The following is a 23,690-nucleotide window of genomic DNA, read 5'->3' on the forward strand; positions in this document are numbered from 1 at the left end:
CTTGAACATTTTGTATTTAATGTTCCTAATTATTCTGAGGTTTATGTAATTAGACTTCAATTCAGGGCTGATGATATTTGGGAAATATATCAAAAAACTTTAGATAGCTATTCAGTTTTTTCAAAAATGCTTATTTAACAATGTTCTATTCCCCACTGCTTTGCATATTCTTTTAAAATCATATTTCATCAAAATAGAACTATTTTAGAAGAATTTAAACAAATATCAATTCTATTTATTAAAACTTGGTAATTTGTTTTAGAATTAGACAAACTGTTTTGGCTGTTAATTCAGATGCAGAATGTTTGTTCTAAATCTTACCATTTTACCAGGATAATCTTCCAAATTACTTTTTAATATACCAAAACAAACATACCTTTGATGTTAAAATTATCATAAAAATAATGTCTAATTTATAGTAATGTAATTTATCATTCAATATTTATGTTTTCCTAAGGAATTGTATATTTCATTTATAAGTAAACACTTCAGAAGACATTATTTTAGTCAAGTATTTTAATTATATCTAATATATTTTATTTAAATTATGTTCTTCACAATTTAAAAAAATTACACATTCAAAATATTTGAATATAAAATAGGTATGTATTCAACACTGAGATGTAATAAATGATGTTTTAATAAATTTCTACTCTTTTAAGTAGAAAAGAATAAACATTTACAAAGGGAACTACAGTTTTATTCCTTCTTCATCCTCCCAGAAGAGTAACCTCTAACTGATAATATGATAATATCAGTTATAATCAGTGTCAGCAAGGTCATCGAGTGTCACAGTTGTCTAGTCTGCAGCAGTTCACTGCAGTGCTAGAGTGACTTTGACACAGACATGTGCTTCAAAAGGTGTGTGTTTTCAGTTAACAGAGAGTTGAGTGTCAGAAACCTGAGGGTTGTGTTAGCTGTAGCCATGATCCTTGTGGTGTGGGATATAGATGGGATTACCTTGTCCAACTAGGAAAGCCCAAGTGATTCTGGGACTTGTGGCAACAATAGTTATTGCCCTAAGATTATGTGATGAGTATGGGATCTTCTCCATGTCCTGTTGGGTGGCCATGGGTAATTCTGGGGTTTATAACACAAAAGCCCCAGTCCCAGCATAGACAATGAGAAGAAGAACTTGCCCTGGTCATACAGGATGAATACATGTTTTCTGCGGATTGTGTGCCTGAAGAAGTGGAATTCAGGTAACATCTTTTCTAGGTCCTGCATTCCAATGACTCTGGGGAATATATTATTAATAGTAATGGTCCCAGTGCTTCAGGGGAGGAAGGGTACCTTGTTCAGGTACCATGTCTTTATAAAACTACCTTTTATAATATTTTCAAAAGATATGGTACTGTATGTTCTCAAGAATCTCATTACTAAAGATCAGCAATTTTATAATTTAACTGTATTCATGTTTATTGAAAGTATTAATGCTTTGGTTATAAAGTTTCAAAATTTGGGGGCTTCTTAAAATTTTTGACTATAATTTGTCCCACACACTTCATTATTTCTCATCAGCCACTTGCAGAACAGTGATTATTGAGGAATATGTGTCCTGCTATAGAAGCAATTGTATAAAAGCTGTGTATCTGCTATACTTTATTCCATTGTATAAATAAACCAGTCCATTACTCAGTGGTTGTAAGATTGCTTTTTTTAAAAGGTTTATTTATTCAGTTGAAAGTCAGAGTTATTGAGAGGAGAGATATATAGAGATAATTTTTCATCCACTGGTTCACTCCCCAGATGGCCTCAATAGTCAAGGCTGAGCCAGGCTGAAACCAGGAGCCAGAAGATTCTTCTGGGTCTTCTACATGGGTGCAAGGGCTGAAGGACTTGGGCCATCTTCCACTGCTTCCCCAAGCACATTGGCAGGGAGTTGGAAGTGGAACAGCTAGGACTGAAGCTGGTATCCATATGGAATGCCAGCACTGCAGATGGAGGCTTAACCTGTTGTGCCAAAATTCTGGCCCTGTGGTTTCTATGTGCAGTTTCACAACATCTTTTTATGTGACTCTATGTTTATATTGGCCAAAGTACACCAGATTTAGAATTACTGATCGTTAAGATATAGCAACAACTTTAATACTGTTCATCATACTTATGTCCAAATAATGTGTTATATATGAATATTGCTCCCAGGAACTAATGAGTATTCTTGTTTCCCAAATTATGATTTTGTGGTTTCAGACCAAGAATTGTGGCAACCTGAAGGATATCCATTGCTGTGTTGTTTTAATTTTGTAATTCTCTGATATTTTCTTCAGAGGATTTTAATTATAGCAGTACTTCCTCTGTAGTGGAGCCTTTCCCGAGCTTTTTTTTTTTATTAATTTTTCTATTCTTTTCTTATTAATTTATGAAATGTTCTCATGATTCAGATATGTCTGAATATTTTCTATACATTTTAAATTTAATTTTAAATTTAATTTTAGGTGTTTATATTTACCACATTCTCCCATTATGTATTTTTTGTCTCATTTCAGAAATAATTGTCTGATCCTGATACCCTATTTTCTTTTATGTTTTATTATTATAATGTTCACATATACCGTTGCTAATTTTTAAAGCTTGGAAGTGAGGCTTTAATTTTAAATTTTACCTATGGAGAGGCATTTTTCAAAGTGTTTGAGAGGGAAAGATGGGGGTGTGGGAGAGGGAGAGAGAAGAGAGGAAGGAAGGAAAGAGGGAAGGAGGAAGGAGGGAGGGAGGGGGGAAGGGAAGGGAAGGGAAAGGAAGGGAAGGGTAGGAAAAGGAAGGGAAAGGAAGGAAAAGGAAGGGAAAGGAAAAGAAAAAGGAGGGGCAGCATCTCTGCTGATTACTGGGAGTCAGGTGCCAGGGCTATCATTTCTGCCTTCCCAGGAACATTAGCAAGAAGCTGCAAGACTACACATTGATAAATAATAACTGGGGACTCTTTATTCTGCCTCAGTACTCTATTTGCTTTTGTGCTGGTATCACACTGACTTCTTGCAGCTTTGTAAATTTTAAGTTTGGTAAGATGAGTTCTCTCTGTTTACATCCTCTTTGACATTCTTGCTCTCTTACCATTTGCAGGGATATTTGGACAGTCAAGTTTCATAGAAATTACCACTGGAACAAGATGGCCCAAGTACTTGGGCCACTGCACCCATGTGGGTTCAGCCACTGATAACCCATGTGGAAATCCTGAATGCAGTTCCAAGCTCCTTGATTCACCCTGGCCCAGTGCTGGCTGTTACAACCATTTTGGAAGTTAACCAGAAGATGGAAGACCTTTCTGTCTCTCCTCTATCACTCTGCCTTTTAGGTAGATAGATCTATTTTTAAAATATTTTTTTAAGAAAATGCTTCTCTTAGGAAGAAACAATTTTCAAAATTGATCATTTGAAACAAATAGGTCTGGCACAATGTTACATAAATAAAAGAATAAAATATATTAATGAAAACTCAGGTTTGCTATTGCAATCTATTTATGAGAAGATCAAAAATGAGTTAGTGAAAGTCCAAACTTTACTCTCAATAAAAATGTAGATGCATGCCTAACTCAATTATGGAGTATAGCTAAAGCAAAATCATAGAGAAGGAAAAATCTTCATAAAGTTTAAAGTTTAAATGGTTTTACAAACCTTAGCAGTCCTAACACATAGCTCAGAAAGTACCCCTAAGAGAAGGAGAGGCTGATGAGAGATAGTGTAGTAGGCTTCTCAGTTCAGCAACAGTTTTTCTTGTTCATATGTTGGCATTCAAGTATAGTTTCACTTTAAAAAATAAAACTGCTATATTTACAAGTCAAATCATCTGATTATCAAGTTTAGAACTATTGCACAAAATGGAATCTACCAAAGTCATTCAAAAGTTCTTTATACAAAGAATATTGATTGAGATTGATTCCTTCAAAGTTTGGATTTCATAGAGTATTTTGCAAAAAGTGAATATTCTAAAGTATAAACTATATGCATAGTAATATAACTGCAACACGTTCCAAAGTTAAATATGTTTTCATACTCATCTTTTGAATGTAATCTCTCACCTTTATTTCTATACATTAGTAAATATTAAAACTCTAATTCCTTAAGTCTGGTTCCATCTGTTAGAATTATCAATGCATTCATTAAGTGTACAATAAAGCAGAAGGTGGGCTTGATGAGTGCATTCATTGTTTAAGATTTACTTATTTATTTTGGAAGTCAGAGTTAGAGAAAGGGAGAGACACAGAGAGAAATGTTTGCTGGCTCACTCCTGGTCCAACGCTGGACCAGGCAAAAGCCAGGAGCCAGGAGTTTCATCCAGCTATCCTGCATGGGGGCAGAGAATCAAACACACTCGGGCCATCTTCACTGATTTTCTCAGGCCATTATCAGGGAGCTGGATGAGAGGTGAAGCACCTGGGACAGAAAGCAGTGTTTATGTGGGATGGTGAAATCCCAGGCAGCAGCTTTACCTGCTATGCCACACGCTGGCCCCACGTGTATTCATTTCTTTCTTTTCTAAAAAATATCCATTCTGTTGCATACAACATGCTTGGTTTTTCTTAAAGATTTATTTATTTATTTGAGAGGCTGAGTTATAGAGATAGGGAGAGAGAGACAGAAATGTCTTCCATCTGCTGGTTCACTCCTGAAATGGCTATGATGGCCAGAGCTAGACCAATTTGAAGCCAGGAGCCAGGAACATCTTTTGGGTCTCCCATGTGGGTGCTGGGGCCCAAGAATTTGGGCCATCCTCCACTGATTTTTCAGGCCTTAGAGACCAGAGTGCTAGATCAGAAGAGGAGCAGACAGGACACAAGCCAGTGCCCATATGGGATGCTGACACTGCAGGTGGAGGCTTAATCTATTATGCTGTAGTGCAGACCCATGTATTGAATTTCTGAAATGTCAAACTTACAGTACTTGTTAAACCTAAGAAAATATTATTATATTTTACTTTACCATGAAAAGCTAGATATGTTTGTTTTTCTAGTCAGAATATTTGATTTGTTCAGTGTTACTAATGTATTAATGTAACTAATGTAATGATTTAGATATATTATCAAATGTTAATTGTGATAATTTGTTATATTTTAAATGGAATATAACACTCTATACATACATACTAAATATATGACCTTTTAAAGCATTTTAAATTTATTAGACAAATATTTTGATATGTTTACACAATATATGAAAATTTGAATTTTATTTAAGCACAATAGAATCTTTTAATTTACTACAATCCAGAAATACACTGTTTTATATATAATAATGATAGTTATAATCTTTATTTATTTATAAGGTAGCTTCAAAAAGTTCATAGAAAATTCACAGTATAATTGCATGGCATGATTCTATGAACTTTTGGAAAACCCTCATATACACACCTTTGTGCACATTTGTATAAAAGTAAATGTATGAAAATATTGGATTATTCACCTGATATGTAACATATCCTGGTTAATCTTTATTCTTTTAAGAGTAATCACATATTTCATATATATGCAATTGATCATTTGTACTTATTCAGTGTACATACCAAATAACTCATCAAAATCCTTCATTTTAAACCCAATAAATGAAATTTTATGTTACAGTTTTAACAAAGCAGTAATGTGCAACATTAGGTTAGCCATCATACTTTTGCAGAATAATAGTTCCATATTACTGTTGAATGTCAATAATATGCAGGGAAACAAATAGAAGCTGTCACCAACCTAGCAGGCCATTTGCACACTACCAGATCTCCTTAAGCTGCCAGCTGAGAATAAGAGAGCTGTTCCAAGCAAACTGTAAATTTTAACTCTCATTTTCTTTCAAAGGCTAATGATCATCTGTGTTCTAGATGACCCTCAGCTACACAGACATTTTCCAAGTTTAGCTGTCTAGGTGAAAAAAATGGATCAGTATCATCTCTAATATACATAGGCTAATCTATAGGTAATTATGGAAAGTAAAATAATTTGGTCACATATATCCATAGTTGTCTGTTCTAGAAATGTCCCCCACAAGGTGGCTATTTCTTTTTATGGAAAGTCCTACCTTCTCAAATGTCTGCTCACATACATATTAAATAAGTTAACCCCACTTGTTTTTTTTTAAAGATTTATTTTATTTATTTGAAAGACAGAGTTACAGAGAGAGGTGGATACAGAGGAGAGGTCTTCCATCCACTGGTTCACTCCTCAGATGAACGCAGTGGCTGGAGCTGTACCAATCCGAAGCCAGGAACTAGGAGCTTCTTCCAGGTCTCCAACATGGGTACAAGGGCCCAAGGACTTGGGCCATCCTCTACTGCCTTTACAGGCCATAGCAGAGAGCTGGATCAGAAGCTGAGCAGCCAGGACTAGAACCAGTGCCTACATGGGATGCCAGCACTTCAGGCCAGGGCTTTAACCCACTGCACCACAACACTGCCCAACCCCACTTGGTATTACACACATTCACCCTAGAATTCAAATAACTGACAGATGTATAATCTTCTAAGTGTGTTTGCATTTGAATAGAAAAGAAAATGTTCAAATCTCAAAACAAAATACAATTCTAAATTTCAAACATGGCCAATCCTAAATAGAACACCTATTAAAAAGTCATCACTGTTGCTAGTTAGCAACTCATACACTAGCCATACATTTCATTACATGTGTTTACCTTATGTACAGAACACTGTGAGGAACTGTGTGCTGTACTCCAATGATTAAGCTCTCTTTCACTTAGCTTTGTAGCATTACAGAAATTAAAAATTTTCTTAGTGAAAACTTGCATATAACAAATTTAATGTATTTTAGTGTTTCACAAAGGCACACTTCCTACATGTTAACTAAAAATACAACCTTATGTTAGAAATAGCCTCATGCGGCCGGCGCCGTGGCTCAGTAGGCTAATCCTCTGCCTTGTGGCACCGGCACACCAGGTTTTAGTCCCAGTCGGGGCACCGATCCTGTCCCGGTTGCCCCTCTTCCAGGCCAGCTCTCTGCTGTGGCCAGGGAGTGCAGTGGAGGATGGCCCAAGTTCTTGGGCCCTGCACCCCGTGGGAGACCAGGAGAAGCACCTGGCTCCTGCCATCAGAACAGTGCGGTGTGCCGGCCGCAGCACGCCTACCGCGGCGGCCATTGGGGGGTGAACCAACGGCAAAAAGGAAGACCTTTCTCTCTGCCTCTCTCTACTGTCCACTCTGCCTGTCAAAAAAAAAAAGAAATAGCCTCATGCTCAGAAAAATTAATTAGTTCTAAAAAATATATATTCAAATTTAATATTTCTATTCTAAATGTTATCTAAAATTTATGTCAATATTTTTCTAATTGTTATACAGAGAAAAGGGTTATGGAAAACTGATGTTTGATATTTTCTGCTACTTCAAGGTGGATCTGTTTAAGAAGTTATCATACTTTTCACATTAGCAAAAGCACATTTTGTTGTACTTCATTTTAAATCCTCAATTACTTTAAAAGTTTTAGATATAAACAATGAGCCTCTATGTAGAAAGCATTCAGGTATACATTTATCTATTAAATATATAAATGCATAATATAAAAAGCTACACATAAGTCAGTGATGGTTGTTTCTTTATAATTTCCAAAGGATAATTATACATTTATTGGATCCTTGCCTATAGATGAAGACAAAAGGACAAATCTACTGGTTTTCTCCCTATTCAACTTTTTCCATTTGACACTTACATAGTACAGCATAAAAGTGATTCTCAGGTATTTTTCTGGAAGAGGGAAACTATTATTAAAATTGTCATTTTCACAGAAATGAACATTTTAGAGGCCATCTTTTTGCATTGATATTCTGCAATTAATCCTCTTGTGGTAACACAGGTAGTGGTTGTGCAGCAACAATGACAGTGTAATAATGTCATGATAAAGAGCAAAGCCTGAACAAGGAGGAGTTGCACACTTTTCTCCATTAGGATGTAACCAATAGCTTTCAAAACACAAATAATAGAATAATTGTTTAAGAGCCTGAATTATTTTTAGACGTAGCCATGAATATTTTTTTCCTAGTGTTCACCATTCAGTGCCATGGTGTAAACAGCCTGTCTAACCAGTTTCTGTGTGCCTCTCTTGTATGGCCCATTTTGTATTAATAAATTTTATTTTTCTTAAAGATGATCTTAAAACTTTGTTTCAAAATTCCCAAATCTGGATCTCCCTTTCTTTATGATTGCTTTGATGTTCTATATACAACCATTTGGTGGGCCTCCCAAAGGCCTTGTTTCATATATGTTTGCTATGTTTCTTAAAACAAATGGTAATTTGTATTATGCTTAATTCTTCTTATGAGAAACAGCACAGACACATACCATTGAAGATAAAGTTAAAAGGTTCAAATAAGTTGTTCTGTCAACTTCATAACATCTTTTTTTCAGATAGGTTTTACAAAAATAGTCATCTTGTTGTTTTAAAAGGGAAGTTTACCTAATTGGATACATTATACTTAGAAGGTGAAAGAATAATTACCAAATGATGAAAAAATATCCCGACCAAATATATGAACACACATATCTTCAAGTAATAAAAAAGTATGATCTTTAGAATCTCCCACTTGGGATAAATTATGACTATTCATATAAAATGCATATAGAATATTATAGATTATGCTACATCTGAAATGGCATAACTGATTCCTTGCTATGTCTATCATTGGTGCATTCTACACTTTAGCAAAGAGCAAATAACTTTAAAATGATATATTCAGTGATTTATAAGTAAAATACACCAGTGAGACATTTCTGTAAAATAATTCCATTCAACAAATGACTTTAAGGCCTTACTAAATGCAAATTTGGTACAAATAAAGGTCATTTTTGAACAATGTATTGTGTTGAAGGAATACAAGAATCCAAGTTTCACTTCAGAGAATAAGCAAACATAACCCATCATTGTTTTGAAGTCTTCAGCACTAGGTTTAAATATTACTTGTGGTGTTCAGCAGTGGTAGGACTACCTCAAGACCCTCTCACTCTTTCCCATGCCACCAACAGCCCCCAAACTAAAGAGAAAAGGACCTAAATTGTACAAAAAGAAGGTAGAGGGCACATTACATTGGGACTTGGCTTAGCGCCCTTCCTTCCCCATTTCCTCTCTAGCATCCTTGCTGTCTTGTTCCAGCTCATGTCCTCACTCTGCTTGCCTCTCCCAGGCCCTTTCCCTCAACTTGTCCCCTCTATTTGCTCTCCCCTCTCAGCTTCCAAGCTCCCTGGCCTCCCTGGCTCCCTTCTCCTCACCATTGTTCCCTCCCTCCAGTGTCCTAACCTTGTCCTCCACACTTTGTCTTCTCCTTCTACCTGCATGCAGCCATGCCACTTATCTCGCCAGTCAGTCTCCCAAGCTGAATCCACCACAGGACCAACTCAGGCTCTCAGAGCCCCCCCCTCTACTGCAAGTTATGTGGCTTTGCAGGGACTGCATCCTCACTGCCTTCAACCAGACAGCACAAAGGATGTGAGTTCTGCAGGTCTTTCCTGGAGCAGGAGCCACTCATCCAATAGAACAAGTGCAGTGCATCAGTGTTCTGGGCACTCACAGGGTCTCTGGTGTGAGAAGTGCAAGCTTACACCAGTGGTGCCCCCCAGCCTTTTAACTGCATGCAGAACCCTGCCTGCCATCCCAGATACCAATGCCACATGGACACATTACTGCAAAATGCCCGTACATAACCACATAGAACATCCTGGAGCATCATTTGTAACACTGGGTCAGTGGCAACAAGTTATTTCAGTATCTGTGCAGTTTAGAAGATTTTTCTTTCACCTTCTTTATAAATGATTGCTTTCCTGGGTATAATATTGTGAGTTATGTTCTTTTAGAACTTGGACTCTCTCTCCATTCTCTCATAGTCTGTAGGGTTGCTGATGAGAAATCATCTGTTTATTCTCATTGGAGATCTTCTGAGAGTAATCTGGCATTTCTCTTGTGCACATTTTAGAGTAATTTCTTTATGCTTTACATTTGAAAGTTTGACTATAACGTGTCACAGTGAAGACTTTTTCCAGCCATGTCTGTGAGAAGTTCTATGTCTTTCCTGTGCTTGGATGTCCCTTTCTTTCTCCAAATTAGGGCTGTTTTCTGCTATTGTTTTAAAGAATAGGCCTTCTAATTTATTCTCTCCTTCCAAATCTACAGGAATTCCTTAAATACATACTTTTTTTTATTTTTGACAGGCAGAGTGGACAGTGAGAGAAACAGAGAGAAAGGTCTTCCTTTGCCGTTGGTTCACCCTCCAATGGCCGCCACAGCCAGTGCACTGCACTGATCCGATGGCAGGAGCCAGGTGCATACTTCTTATCATTTGATAGTATCCCATAACTCTTGAAACTATTTTCAGTTTTCCTGATTTTTTGCTTCTTCTCTTTTTATTGTCTGAGATATTTCTAAGAATTTGTCTTCTATCTCACATATTCTTTCTTCTGAATCACCAAGTTTTTTGTTAAGCCTTTTCACTGCATTTTTAGTTGACTTATTGAATTTTATATTTCTAATATTTCAGTTTGATTTCTCTTCATATCTATCTCCCTGTAGAATTTTTCATTCATGTCATGTATGGTTTTATTTCTTTTTAGGTCAGTATTATGTCGTTTATTAAAATAATGCCATGGTTTAACAGAAACAGCAAGGAACCAAAGAATTAAAATGCAAGCTATGTAAAATCCCAACTAAAACTCAAAATGTCGAATGTTTTCATTCGTTAGCTAAATGAAAGATCAAGAAAGACAAGACATCCAATATAATAAAATACTGCAAAATGATTGACAATTTTCAGTTATCAAAATTGTGGATTTTGCATTTTGTATCCTTATCTCAATTAAAAAATTCTTTTTGAATGTTAAATAACATACATATAAAACAAGATAGAAAAATACTTTATAAACTTGTAACAATAGCTGTAAGTACATTATCTTACACGTTTTTCATAGACAATAGGTTGGTCATGGTACATACATAGCATGAAACTACTAAAAAAGAATAGACAAGAACACATGTATGTCAGCTGTACAGTAACATATAAGTGACACTCCCATCTACCCATGCTAAAAAATTACATAACAGAAAAAAAGTTTTAAAAACTACATACTTTAATAAATAAATTCAATAAAGAATAATATTGAGAACCAAGGCATTCAGAGATTTCAAAAGTAAAGCTTTTATTTTTCAGTTGATCCAAAATTTTACTAAGTAAGTTTTCTTTTTTTTTTTTTTTGACAGGCAGTTAGACAGTGAATGAGAGACAGAGAAAGGTCTTCCTTTTTCTGTTGGTTCACCCCTCCCCCCCAAGTAGCTGCTACAGCCGGAGGGTTGCAGCTGGCACACTCAGCCAATCTGAAGCCAGGAGCCAGGTGCTTCCTCCTGGTCTGCCATGCGGTGCAGGGCCCAAGGACCTGGGCCATCATCCACTGCACTCCTGGGCCACAGCAGAGAGCTGGACTGGAAGAGGAGCAACCGGGACAGAATCCAGCGCCCCAACCAGGACTAGAACCCGGTGTCCTAGTGCTGCAGGTGGAGGATTAGCCTAGTGAGCCATGGCGTTGGCCCCACATTCTTTTTAAATTAAAAAAAGAGGTCAAAAATGTGTGGGAACAGGAGGGGAAGTTACAAAACCAGCAAAAAGATGGACAATACAAGTTTTCTGATAATGGTATAAAGTAGGATGATCAAATTGGGGTAATTTAAAAACAGTTTTTTCAGAATGAAAATCATTAAGATTCATTTTTGTGGGCTGGCACCATGGCTCAATGGGCTAATCCTTCACTTGTGGCACCGGCACCCTGGGTTCTAGTCCCAGTTGGGTCACCGGATTCTGTCCCAGTTGCTTCTCTTCCAGTCCAGCTCTCTGCTGTGGCCCGGGAGTGCAGTGGAGGATGTCCCAAGTTCTTGGGCCCTGTACCCACATGGGAGGCCAGGAGGAAGCACCTGAATCCTGGCTTCGGCTCAGCGCAGTGTGCCAGCTGCAACATGCTGGCTGTAGAGGCCACTTGGGGGCTGAACCAACAAACAGAAAAAGGAAGACCTTTCTCACTGTCTCTCTCTCATTCACTGTCTAACTCTGTCCAAAAAAAAAGATTCATTTTTGTGAAAAAGTTTGCTAGGCTTACTACTATTCTCCAATTAATAAGAAAAATATCCAATGTCTACCCTTTCTCCAAATAAAATGAAGCTGTAATTCTGATGTTCAAATGATCTCACATAATTTTTATCTCAGAATCCTTTGGGCAAACATTGGAGATTATAATATCCAAAAGTATTCAGTTATGACTTTTAAAAGAATGATGTTTTGAAACTTAACAAGTCATACATTAGAAAAGTTATTAATTTTTTTCACAGTATCATATTTGGCAAATTTGCATCAAGGTAATGTGGCAAAAAATCATATAAATCAAACCATCAACTCATTTGTCTCCCCTCTTATCTTCTTTCACATTCTGGATAACTGAGGAAACATTAGCTTTTATTTTGAGGGAGAAGCTGATCTTACAAGGCACTTGACTAAATTACCATGAAGGAAAATAAAGCACTTTCTTTTCTTTTTTCTTTCCTCCTTTTTGGACAGGCAGAGTTAGAGAGAGAGAGAGAGACAGAGAGAAAGGTCTTCCTTCCATTAGTTGGTTCACCCCCAAAATGGCTGCTACGGCGGGCGTGCTGTGCTGATCAGAAGCCAGGAGCCAGGTGCTTCCTCCTGGTCTCCCATGGGGGTGCAGGGCCCAAACACTTGGGCCATCCTCCACTGCCCTCCTTGGCCACAACAGAGAGCTGGACTGGAAGAGGAGCATCCGGGACAGAACTGGCACCCCAATTAGGACTAGAACCCGAAGTGCCAGTGCCCGAGGCAGAGGATTAGCCTAGTGAGCTGCGGCGCTGGCCCTGCACTTTATTTTCTTTAGACTTATCCCAATACTTAAAAAATAAAAAATAAAAACAAAAATTCTCTTTTGGTCTTTTGTTTCTTGACAACCACCAGAAAACATCATTTAATGAAATAAAGGGCTTCTTTTTTCTCATATATTTTTAACAGAGATGTGAAATAAAGCTTCAGTAATTTAACTCAGATATTTATCTTTTTTATAATAGTGTTGCAGTATTTTACTTTGCACTAATTTTCCAAACTCCTTGTCACGTTTCCTCTCATGGAACATTTTTGTCTCATACTTCAGATTCTGGCAGGCAATGTGAGAAGGCTGCCCCTTTACCCTTTGATGGAACCCCATATCAAATTCTGAAAACTTTTTGAAATCGCTTCACCAATGACATCCCTGACCAAAGGTTCACAGGTGATGTATCATCACACAGTATACTCAAAGAAAGCTTTGAGTTCACCATGAGAAGAAAAAGATTCCTAGAAGTCTCTCAGCGACTTCCTCTGTCAATGAGCAGTTAAGAGCCATCTGTCTCCCCTTACCGTTCACTCAGAGGGTTCATTAAAAGACAGTCAGTGCTGTAGGATGAATTGGGCCTTATTGCTTTACTACTATTCAGTGCAGGTTCTAGAACCACATGTACTCAAATTGGGGGAGGGGCAGGAAAAAAATCTGACTTGGAGGATAGCAATTTCTTTGTCTTTTGCTTGGTTAGATGGTAAGACGAATGGACAAATGCCTCAGGTCACTGCACTGATGACAGGCAAGCAAAGGCGATTACCAGTTAACTGATCAGCAGGCAGGCATGGTCAGGTCATCATTGGGTGAAGAGTTCAGCAGTCAGAAGGTCATAGGTTAGTTGCCAGTGGCAGCTCAGTCTGCAGTCACATCCTTTGGTAAGGATGGACATGCATAGCATGCCTTTGAACTTTAGTAGCCACTGCATCTAATACACCACTGGGTTAATAGGACACTCAAGGATTGATGTAGCTGGTGCCAATGTGTAGGGGTATTCACAGGGTATGTAGATTAAACCAGCTTTGGGCTCTGGAGGAACTATTGCAGCAGTTGGGTGAGGAGTTCTGTTTGGCATGACAGCGGTCTGCATTTGATCAAAGGCATTATGGAAGGGACAGCTGGTGTAGGAGTAGCAGGGAAGCTAGTGGGAGACCAGGCGCAGGCCCAGGAATGATCTTTGGGGCAGTCTGGGCTGTCACTGCAAGAGAAAAGGCGAGGACTGGTGACCTAACGTTGGCATCTCTGTAGGCACCATCCAGAATTGCAGGCTCCATCAGCGGCATCTTCCTCAGGCTCTCAGGCTGTCTTCCTCTGTGCAGGTACCGGTAATGTCCTCACTTCTTCAGCTTGATTTCTGCTCTGTTCTGAGCATCTTCCACAGTGACTAGAACATGTGCGTCTTCGTTTGGATGCTCGAGTGGACTGGCCTCTATTTTGATCCTCCTTTTTAGGCCTCACTGAGCCTTTGCCTTGGACCATTATTTCACATCCTGTTTCTGCTTCAGGTTGCTTAGCTGTGAGTCCAAGGATTCTGCCAACAAGATTAAAATCTGGGTCTTCTTTCACAGGCGCATAAAGTTCTCTTGTAACTGAGCAATAGGTCCCGCAGCATCAGGCAGTTCTGCACTCCTTTTCTCCGTACTGCCATCTAATGTGCCATTGTACCTGTCTTCCCGTACCCTGCTGATTTCTTCGTCCAACAGCCGCTCCAGGTGGTTGAAGACCCCGCAGAAGTCCCACAGGCTGCTCCCAGGATTCTTATCGCTCATCAGCTGCATCAGGTAACCTGGGCTGGGTTTCGGCTTCGCCTTTCTTTCCACTTCCTTCCCACTTCATATTCCAGGCTCCGCAGCTCTCTGCTGGGGAGGAGGGATGGAGGGGAGGAGCCCCGGCAACTGGCCACTCTGGACTCGGGTCCCTCTCCGTGCTGGCCCACCCTCTGGCTCCTGCTCTGACGCCCGCGGTGAGCCCCGCGCTGGCCGCTGTGGACTGGGGTCCCACTCCACGCGGCTCCAGCTCCTTTGCTGGGCGGGTCGGCCCCCTCAGCGCCTCTGCCACTGTGCCGCGGGCTCTGGATCTCTCTGGGCTGGTCGCTGAGGTGCCTCTGCAGCTGCCACAGGGCTCTGCGCCCAGTCCTCCTCCTCCTTCTCTCCCCCCCCCCTCCCTTGTATGGATTTCTTTATATCATCTATTTGCTTTTTTTTTTTTTTTGCTTTTGAGTATACTTATGAGCTTTCCTTTTAATTCAATTGCAGGCATTTTATCAATCTTTCCATCCTCTGTTTCCGTACTGAGGTGTTGTGTTCCTTTTGGGAGTCATATTATCTTACCCATTCATGCTTCTGCGGTTTATTTTTGTCTTTCTACATTTATTTTAGACATTTATGGAAACATTTGTTGGTTTTCTCATCTGAAGTAGTCTGTTTTTGAAATATAGCTCTGTGGCTTAGTGGAGTATCTGTTCTTTCAGAGCATACTCTGGGAGGGTCAGGAAGCTCTTGTCAGTGTTTGAGTATGGGTCAAGGTCCAGGGTGACACCCAAGTTGAGTGTGGTAAATGTCACCAGCAGGGATGAAGGCTGGCATGATCACATCAAGCCCTCTCTCCCAAGGTGAACCAATCAAGGATAAGCATACCTTCAGCCTCATGTTACCCAGATACCTCACCCGTGCAGGCACCTGAACTGCACAAAGGATCCATGCACTCCCCAGTGTGAGTGCAGAACCCTGAGTCTTGGATGGCAGACACAGAGACTTCCCGGAGACTAAACCGCACCCTGTTGCTCTATTGCACAAAGAATTCCCACAGCCACAGGGGGTCCCCCACAGTCAGTGAGTGAGGATCCACTCTTAGCCACACAAGCCACCCCCATCTTACGAAAGATCAGTGGTGTTCCCCTCGTCAGCTGCCTAACTGATAGAGGTTGGCAGGTTGAGTCCAGGTGCCATGATGGAGTGAGGGGGAGGGGAGCTTTACAGTCTTAAGTGGGCCCCCTGCCTCTCACCAAATCATTCAGTGAAGACTCAAGGTTTGTGGGGCCATGAATATATCTCTCTAATAATATTCCCCAGTCATGAAGAGACCACATCAGCCTCTACTCACCTTATTAAGATAGTGTCTCCTCACTGCTGGTTTCTGGGTGCCTGGCTCCAAAAAGATGGTTTCCTATTCAGCCACCAACTTCAGGATTTGCTAGTGATGTCCTGCTCACTGCTGCATGCCTGCCCTTGCTGCTCCACATCTCTATTTTTCTTGTAGAATTTCTACTGCAGACTTCTCTTCAACTGTCCTCTGAGAATGCAGTTTTTTCCTGCTATCTTCCTGTGATCAGAATCAGCACGTCATTTCCCTGTTCAACCATCTTGGATCTTCATCTTCTTTTAAGTCACTTTATTAAGATACAAGTGGCACGAAAAATCTTTACATATTTAAAGTGTAGAACTTAATGGCTTTAGGGACAATTATGCACTCATGAAATCATGGAAAACATTCACGCTAAAACATATCCATCACCTTGCAAGTTTCTTCCTGCCACATTTAATATTGTAATTAAAATAATGTTATAATTGTTAATAAAATTAAATGGCATCTACCCTATTAGCAAATTTTAAAAATAAAATGCAATATTGTTAGCTCCAGTCACTATGATGTACATTAGAGCTCCTGACCTTATTTATCTTGCAGAAATTCAACATGGTACCTTCAACTGTCACCATCAACTCCTTGCACTATATCAATGAGTCTGACTACTTTATATTCCACATATAAATGGGATTAAGCAGTGTCTTTCTATATCTAGTTTTCTTCACTTAGAATAGTGTTTTGGTTGTTTCAAATGTTGTAGTTTTATTATTTTATAAAGATAAGTTACTTATATGTAAATATTATACTTGCCTGACTCATTCATTGGTTGAGAAACATTAATGTTCCCATTTTGTGACTAATGTAATAAAGTGGGATAAACAGAGAGTTCAGGTATATCTTTTATCTTTGAAATCAAGTTTTCAATTCCCTTGGAAGAATACCCAGAGGAAGGATTTCTAGATAATATGCTGGTTTTAAGTTTAACTTTAAGGAGCCACTGTATTCTTTTCCAAAGTGGCTATACTAATTTAAATTCCCACCAACTATGTGCAATTGTTCTCTTTTCCCCATAGCCTCACCATAACTTGTTATCTCCTTTTTTTTGTAATAGCCAATCTACTAAAGTGAAGGAATGTGATTGTTGCTATGAAAATGGGTCATTTTGAAAAAGGCATAGGCATAAAAATAGAATTACCATATAACCCTGTACAACTGGGCATATGGGCATACATCCAAAGAATTGAATCCGTATTTTGAAGAACTATTGTCCCTATTATGTTAATTTCCACATTATTAACAATAGTGATGATATAGAAGCAACCAGAATGTCCATCAAATGATGACTGAACACTACAGTGTAGTATATATTCACATTGGAATTCTATTCAACCTTTAAAAAAAAGTCTGATATTTTCCATGATATGTGTGAAACTGAGGGACCATTATGCTAAGTAAAATAAGCCAAGTATAAGAAAATATTTAGGCCTGCACTGTGACTCACAAGGCTAATCCTCTGCCTGTGGCACCAGCACCCCAGGTTCTAGTTCCAGTTGGGGCACCAGATTCTGTCCGGGTTGCTTCTCTTCTAGTCCAGCTCTCTGCTGTGGCCCGGGAAGTACAGTAAACGATGGCCCAGGTACTTGGGCCCTGCACCCACATGGGAGACCAGGAGGAAGCATCTGGCTCCTGGCTTTGGATCAGTGCAGAGCACCAGCCACAATGCACCAGCCATAGTGGCCACTGGGGGGGGGGTGAACCAATGGAAAAAGGAAGACCTTTTTCTTTGTCTCTCTCTCTCTCACTAACTCTACCTGTCAACAAAAATAAATAGAAAGATGAAAATATTTATATGTGGAATTTAAAAAGTCATGCTCACAGAGAATAGAAAAGTGTTTGTCAGAGGTTGGGGTGATGGGGTGAGTTGGAAAAAAGGGATATGCTTACCAAAGGGAGCAGAATCTCAGTTAAACTGGAAGAATAAATTTTAGTCCTCTATAGTATTGTTTGTTGACTTTATTAATAATGTATTGTGAGTTGTAAAATTGCTGAAACAATAGATCTTCGAATTGCTCACCACAAAAATTATATTTTCATAAGATAATGGGTATTACTTAACTTGTCTTTCTACAATGTATAAAATATTTTAAAAAATAACATTTACCACAGAACTATATCCAAATGTTCATTGTGAAACACAAATAGAAAATAACCTCATCACCATGGATGACTTTTACGTGCCTGTCTCTGGCTATCACTCCCTTCACTCTGCATGTTCTGGCTCTGATTACTACTCATGCCCTGCATTCTCACCTTCAGGGCCATGTCTGGGCTCTGTTCAGCTTTCTCCTCACCTGAAGAGGTTTCTCTGGTGTGTTTCTCAGAGCCTCCACCCCAACCACAGCTGGAAAGACAGTTTCCATTCTCATAGCCAACAATCACTTTACTTTTCTTATTTTTAACTTTTATTTAATGAATATAAATTTCCAAAGTACAGCTTATGGATTACAATGGATTGCCCCCCCATAACTTCCCTCCCACCCACAACGCTCCCTTTTCCCGCTCCTTCTCCCCTTCCATTCACATCAAGATTCATTGTCAATTCTCTTTATATACAGAAGATCAGTTTAGTATATATTAAGTAAAGATTTCAACAGTTTGCCCCCACATAGCAACACAAAGTGAAAAAATACTGTTGGAGTACTAGTTATAGCATTAAATAACAGTGTACAGCACATTAAAGATAGAGATCCTACATGATATTTTTTAAAAAATTGATTAATTTTCTATGCAATTTCCAATTTAAAACCAAGTTTTTTTTTTTTCATTTCCAATTATCTTTATATACAGAAGATCGATTCTGTTATATACTTAGTAAAGATTTCATCAGTTTGCATCCACACATAAACACAAAGTGTAAAAATACTGTTTTAGTACTAGTTATAGCATCATTTCATATTGGACAACACATTAAGGACAGATCCCACATGAGACATAAGTACACAGTGACTCCTGTTGTTGATTTAACAATTTGACACTCTTGTTTATCATGTCAGTAATCTCCCTAGGCTCTAGTCATGAGTTGCCAAGGCTATGGAAGCATTTAGGGTTCGCTGACTTTGATCTTATTCCAATAGGGTCATAGTCAAAGTGGAAGTTCTCGCCTCCCTTCAGAGAAAGGTACCTCCTTCTTTGATGGCCCATTCTTTCCACTGGGATCTCACTCACTGAGATCTTTCATTTAGGTGTTTTTTTTTTCCAGAGTGTCTTGGCTTTCCATGCCTAAAATACTCTCATGGGCTCTTCCGCCAGATCCAAATGCCTTAAGGGCTGATTCTGAGGCCAGAGTGCTATTTAGGACATCTGCCATTCTATGAGTCTGCTGTGTATCCCGCTTCCCATGTTGGATCATTTTTTTCCCTTTTTGATTCTATCAGTTAGTATTAGCAGACACTAGTCTTGTTTGTGTGATCCCTTTGACTCTTAGACTTATCAGAGTGATCAATTGTGAACTGAAATTGATAACTTGGACTAGTGAGATGGCATTGGTACATGCCACCTTGATGGGATTGTATTGGAATCCCCTGGCACGTTTCTAACTCCACCATTTGGGGCAAGTCCGATTGAGCATGTCCCAAATTGTACATCTCCTCCCTCTCTTTTTCTCACTCTACTTTTCTATATCATTCTTACACCCCTGCTATGCCATGTCTTCTATTTGAGCTTATTGTTGACCACTGACATTCCTCTCTAAAATATCATATCCATTTCCAGGAACTTGATTCAAGCATTTGCTCTGTATAAATCAGATTTCTTTGTGGGTTTGAGTAAACATAGTTTATAGTGGTATTATCTCCATCATTGATCTTGTGTGACTTGTTCCATTTGCTTAAAGAGTTCACTTAGAGACTACCTTATTAACACATGCTAAGTTATAGACCAGCCAGCTTTCTAAGAATCATTGGAAAAAAGAGGGAAGGGCTGGCATTGCAAAACATGGGATAAGATGCCAGCTGCGATACTATTAGTCCATATAGGCACTGGCTTAAGACTCAACTGCTCCACTTCTCATCAGCTCTTTACTAATGCACCTGGAAAAGCAGCAGGCTATGGACCAAATGCTTGGACCCCTGAAATGCTGTGGGAGACCCAGATGAAACTCCAGGCCCCTGGCTTCAGCCTGGCCCAGCTCTATTTGTTGTGGCCATTTAGGGAGTTAACCAGTGGATTGAAGACCTCTCTCTGTAACTCTTTAAAAAAAATAAATAAGTCTTTAAAAATGAGTGTCCTCTTGCATCTTTCCTTCCACCATGGTTACCTCCAACTTGTGTTCACTGTCTAATTAGGAGAGCACACTAGTGACATAATCCCTAATTTGTACTCACTGTGTGATGAGACATCATATGTAGAAAAAAACACCTAATTATGGAAAACCAACAGTAGTGATGTGGGACAGAATCTCTTGAGACTTCCCTCATGTATTGTTTCACTGAGCAGTGCTTATTTGTGGGTGAGAGACATATGAAGGGCAGCCGTGAGGATTTTCACTAAATTGCACAAAGGGATTTTTTCTTGGATAAGGGCTCTCACAAAAACATTTTTACAATAAAGAGAACCTCCATATTGGTGAGCATTTTTAAAGTATTTCCCGGTTACTATATTCAAATATAACTACTAAACAATATAAATTTATTTTGATCATTTGTTTCATATAAGTACTAAAGAGATCAATATGCAAGAGTAAACACGAGTCACAGTTATTTGAAATGGTGACACTGTAAAGAACATACAGATTTCAGGTCACCTGTTCCAGTTCACTGTTCCGTAGTTTTTAGTGCTTTCAGATTTGTACATCAGCATGATCTAATTTTAGAACATTTCCATGACCCTAAAAGTATTTTGCTGCTACAGGCATTTGGGATTAATAACTGACATGGAAAATCCTTATTCTCATAATGGCTGGTATTACACATCTGCGTGTGGCACACAGGGGCTGTCATTGGCATTGCTGGGTGGGAGGGGGCACAGTTTGCTGGGGAGCAGCAGGGCCAGGCTTTCAGTGTGGCACCTGCTTGGGGCAGTGGGCCATTCCCACACCCCAGCTCTGCTCTTGTGAAATCTGTAGGATGGCAGCAGCCACTTTCTGGGGAGAAGATTTGTGTGTTTGTCCAGGTCCCAGAAGGTGTTACTCACAGCAAAGTCAGAACTGCAGCTGGGGAGGGCCAGGGGCTGGCACCACCCTGGCTGCTTCCCCATGGTATACAGCTAAGGCAGAAAGCCCAGAGAGGAGGGGCTCTGCCAGTGCTCTCCTAGACCAGGTCTCTCTCCCGTGTCCCTGGGCCAGCTCACAGGCACCAGCCTCTGCTCCCTGTCACGTCTGGCTGAGAGTCCATGGACAGGACATGGCTGCTGCTTCCCACGGGCCTTTGCTGTCATGCTCGGGCTGTTTCCAGTCTTATTCATGCCCCTCAGTGGCTGCTCCCTTGCTAGAGAAGTGGAGGCCTAGAAAGAAGAGGTGCTGCTGGCTTCTCCTCTTGGGGGAGGAGGGTGGTGCTGTCCTGCAGCTCTGGGTGTGGCCCAGCTGGGTCCCAGGCTGCTGCTGCTGCTGCAGGCCCTGCTGGTACAGACCTGGGGTCACCCCCACCCTCATGCTGCCCCTTATTCAGCTGCTCATTACAGACCCCACCCTGAGTGTTGGAGACCCAGCTCAGAGAGGCCATCCATGCTGCTCTTGAGGGTCCCTTCCCCAGTCCCAAGGACAGGTAGCTGAGCTCTGGGCTGAATCACCTGGGAATACCCTATTGATTCCTCTATGCCCCAATTCTTGGCAGTGCCTGGAGGCTGGGCCCTTCTCCCCAGTCTGCAGTCTCTCACTTGGTTCTGAATGGGCTGGGGTGGGCTGGGGGGAGCAACCAGTGTGGGAGCTGCAACTACTGCCAGCCACTGCCATTTGGCTGCCAGCCCAAGGCAAGGACAGTGAACAGCGAGTAAGAATATGGAAGCCCCCTGAGAAACAGTGGTGCCTAGTGTGATGGGAAGAACCAAGTAAAGAAGCCCGTGTATCTAGGATTCACACCGGGGCATCACAGGGCAGCAGTGGCCTCCAGGATCAGCTGGTTTTGCTTCTCAGTTTCAAAGGAGACTGAGCTCAGAGGCTCTGCAACTTTGGTGGCCCAGGCATTTGCGGTTGCAGGGTTGTGCAGATTTTCAAAGATGGCTTCACATCCTGAGAGGAGTCAGGGGTAATACCTGATAAGGAACCACAGTAAAGTTTCCACAGCCACACGTGGGGATGTTTGCAGGAGGTGGGATAAAGATGACAGCATCCCATCTGTTAGCACAGGGTGGTTAAGCTGTGGCCCCCAAAGGAGTTGTAAAAACACAGCAGCCCTGACATTTTTAGGGCTTTGAATTCCAGATGTATGCCTCACAGATACTGAGGGGGCCATGCACTGTACCAAATGGCTTCACCTCACGTGGTCATTGCCAGGAGCACACATGACAGGAAGTTTGCAGACAAGGAAACTGCAGTTGGGAGAGGGTTGAGTAAATGCTCCAAGGCACACAGCCAGAATCCAGTGGACCAGACATGGGGCCCAGGTCCGGCTGTACCCCATGCACTGGCCAGATCCACCTGGAACTATGTGTGCTGGTTCCCAGTCAGCTGTTGGCTTCATAGCATGGCGTTGGCAGGTTTGCCTCAGCAGGAGCATCCCCACACACACTTCACTTGGGATTCAGGGGTGCTGGGGCCGGGCCATCTGGCTGACACCCACCCACTGTCTGTCTCCACAGTATTTCACCTGCCGTGTGCTGCTCAGCCTGCTGGCCTGCTCCGTGTTCCTGCAGATCAGCTGCATCTGGAAGCTGGTGCTCATGCTGGCCATTGAGCTCACCTACGTGCTCATCGTCGAGGTACCCTGATTCATGCTCTTTGACAATGCTGACCTGCAGGTCACCACCAACACCATATATGTTGTCCCTGCCCCAGCCACCAGTCACACACACAGACACAAAATGGGTCTGGGGCTCCTGGGGGTAGGAGACAAGAAGAACAGGAAGCTTGAGATCTGGGCACTGCAGGGAGCCTGCCAGGAGCCTGCCTGACTGCTCCCAGCCTGGGCCCCTGAGCACAGCACAGAAGGGGCCTGTGTCTCACCCTCCTGCCTCCACTCTTGGTGGTGGGTGGCCTCAGGGCAAATAGGCTCCTTGTCTTTCTGCCTCTAGTTTGCCCCTCACTGTAGACCTCAGGCCTCAGTGAGCCATTCCTTGCTGGTCCAGGGCAGCCTGAGAGGGGCTGTTTTCACCTAGCTGCAGCTGCCTGCAGTGTCTCAGGGTCCAGCAAGCTGCATGCAGGGCAGGTCTATGGGAGGGACACCTTTGCTGTTCATCATCTGTGTCTGCCTGCAGCCCAGCTGCACCTGCAAATGCATCCTCCTGTCCCATTGAAGCAGCCAGCACTGCAAGCAGGCCCAGCTGGCAAGGGCGGGTGGTTTCTGCACTGCTCCAAGGCCCCTGGCCTGGTCATCTCACAACAGAAGGCAAATGTCCAAGGGAGGAGAGCTCTAGCTATAGGTCAAGTCAAGTTTGAATCTCTGCCTTACACACATTTGGAAGTAATGCCCATTGCTGTATAGTCTACATAGAGTGCGTGATACAGGAGTGAGTGCCTGAGCAGTTAAGTCACCACTTGGGTTGTGACTTCACCACATCCATATTGGAGTGCCTGGGTCTGAGTTCTGGCAACTTAGTTTCCTGTTCAGCTTCCTGCTCATGTG

The 23,690-nt window shown here is 41.0% G+C and overlaps 1 pseudogene; it reads right to left on the minus strand.

Annotated features, from left to right (window-relative positions):
• Positions 1–13,668: 13,668 nt before the first annotated feature.
• On the minus strand, positions 13,669–21,348 carry LOC133754950 (KH domain-containing RNA-binding protein QKI-like; annotated as a pseudogene).
• Between the last annotated feature and the right edge of the window lie 2,342 nt (positions 21,349–23,690).

This window comes from Lepus europaeus, unplaced genomic scaffold, assembly GCF_033115175.1.
Source record: "Lepus europaeus isolate LE1 unplaced genomic scaffold, mLepTim1.pri SCAFFOLD_34, whole genome shotgun sequence".
Lineage (NCBI taxonomy): Eukaryota > Metazoa > Chordata > Mammalia > Lagomorpha > Leporidae > Lepus > Lepus europaeus.